A 2,784-nucleotide genomic window follows, 5' to 3' on the forward strand; every position below is an offset into this window, starting at 1 on the left:
ATTTGATTTAGGAGGCAATAATGGAAGGTCGTTTGAAATTTGATGATGGCAAAAAGGAAATGAAGGTCGATGTGGATCCCTTCGAAACTGATGCCAGTTATATGGAACCATGCTTTGGAGTGAATATGGTGGGGATGTCTTATAATTTTGATGTGACTCTTGATGATTTCGAGTCATAAGTAAGAGCTGTGTACCCTAGAACAGGGGATGGTTTGTTGGACATTTTGGTTCAGCAAAAAATTAAAGACCGGAACGTATCTCTGTGTCTACGGTGTAATGCTGTCTTTGATGCTGAAGTAGCGGCAATCTTTGAAAAGGAAAGAATGAAGAAGGAATTAGCCCACAGGGAAGAGCAAGCACGTCAGAGATAACCAATGCGACGTGTAGAAGGTTCTTGTTCAAAAATTCCTTCACATGATGAGAATACACCTTTGAGCTGATCTCAAGCTATTGGTGTTCAGTGGATCAGAAACTGTCAAGAGTTTCAAAGGCGTGATCATTTGTATCGATGAAATCCTCAATGGGGACATAGAGCGTCGTCTAGAATTCAATATGCTACTTTTCGAGGGCGAGCCAGAGGATACCCGAGAGGAAGAAGAGGAAGAAGGAATTTCTATCAGAATAAGAAACTTCAACTTGATTTAGGGAAGGAAGCAAGCAAGGGGAAGCTCCTTCAATGCATTCTCGAATTGTTTTTCCTTCTGATGGAGAGACTTATCCTAAGGAGATTCCATCGCCAGCCAAGATGGATAAAGGAAAGGCAATTGCTCAGTCTTCTGGGGTAGATAAAGATGTTGCGTCGATGAAGAATATTTCGACAAAGGAGATGATAATATGGTGGGAACAATTTTGATAATCCCTACCTAGTATATTAGGGAATACGAAGGTAATCCGGATGAGGATTATGATCAGAAAGACGAAGAGGCTTTTTCTTTTATTTGCATAGAAGATGAACCAGGTGTTTTTCTTCACCTTACTGAAAAGCAAATGTCTCATTTACGTCCTCTGCATATTGTTGCTGTTGTGAATGTTTTCAAGATAAACAAGGTACTGATTGATGGTGGGGCAGCAATAAGTCTCTTGCCTAAAAGGATGTTAGGGAAGGTAGGGAAACATGTTAGTGAGTTGGTCCCTACAAATATTGCTGTAACCGATTTTGGTGGAAATTCCACACCAGCAAAAGGGTTGGTTACCTTAACTGAAGGTGGGGTCGTCGGAGAGACACTCAGTGTTTGTGGTGGTCCCATCAAGGGTGAGTTATAACGCTTTACTTGGGAGAGATTGGATTCATGGAGTAGGTGCAGTGCCATCTACAGTGCATCAAAGTGTGCTTTTATGGACTGAGGATGGCAAGCCTGAAATTATCAAAGCAGATTCGAGTCTTTATGTCGAACAAATGCATACTGATTTTAGGATATATAATCGCAAGTTAAAGCCCTTAAATGTTGATCGATCTCTGAACCCTTACAATTGTGAAGGTTGTTATTTGACTTCGGAGGGACTGTCAGTGAAGCTGCGCTACCCAGACATGCCTTATGAACCAACAGATTGGGATTGGGATTCTTGAAGGCCTTGAAAATTGAAACATGGACCAGGTTGAGGAAATTTTCGATTACCTGGTAACTTTGCATAATTATTTAAGTGATTTTTCAGCTTTAGAAAATAAAGATGATTTTTCTGATAAAGTTGAATCAGATAGGATTAATAGATTTGTTAGTAGTAATATGTTTAATTCGATACCTCTAGTCGAATGTAGTAATGATCTCCCTATTATTTGTAATGAAGTTAATGATATGAGTCGGACTGCCAATTTAATAGCAGAGGCTCATTGTTTAAAGAATAAAAGTTGTGATGATTTAATCAAAGATCAAGTGTCAACTCATTCTCATAATGTTATTGATTTTACTTTTGATTGTATTTATGATTTGGAGCCTTTAGGATTTGAAAAATGTTCAACTGATGATGATCATTATAAGGGATTTGAATCTCAAGATCCTTTAGAGGAGGTTAATTTGGGAACCCATAGTGATGTTCGAGTTACATATATTTGTAAAGATCTTATTGATCCTTTTCGAACTAATCTGATAAATTTATTATATGAGTTTAAGGATTGTTTAGCATGGGATTACCATGAAATTCCTTGTCTTGATCGATCATTAGTAGAACATCGGTTAGCATTAAAACCCAATGCTCGACCTGTGAAACAAATCCCTAGACGTTTTGCTCCTGAAATCAATATGAAAATTAAGGAAGAGATTGAACGCTTGATTAAAGCCAAATTCATTCGAACCGCTCGTTATGTGGAGTGGGTATCAAATATAGTTCCAGTGATGAAGAAAAATAGAAAATTGAGGGTGTGTATCGATTTTCGAGATTTGAATAATGCTACTCCAAAAGATGAGTATTTCATGCCAATTGTAGATATGTTAATCAATTCTGCTGCAGGGAATGAAGTTCTAAGCTTCATGGACGGTTATTCTGGATGTAACCAGATTTTTATTGCGGAGGATGATGTGGCTAAAACTAATTTCCGTTGTCCTGGGGTGTTAGGTACGTATGAATGGGTGGTTATGCCTTTTGGTTTAAAAAATGCTGGAGCAACGTATCAACGAGTAATGAATGCCATTTTTTATGAGTTCATTAGAAAATTTATGGAGGTATATATTGATGACGTAATGGTCAAATCTATTTCATTAGATCAACATATAGATCATTTTAGAAAAGCGTTCTTGACTATGAGGAAAAAGGGTTTGAAAATGAATCTTTTGAAGTGCGCTTTTGGTG

The sequence above is a fragment of the Arachis stenosperma genome, chromosome 9 (genome assembly GCF_014773155.1).
Source record: "Arachis stenosperma cultivar V10309 chromosome 9, arast.V10309.gnm1.PFL2, whole genome shotgun sequence".
NCBI classification, from domain to species: domain Eukaryota; kingdom Viridiplantae; phylum Streptophyta; class Magnoliopsida; order Fabales; family Fabaceae; genus Arachis; species Arachis stenosperma.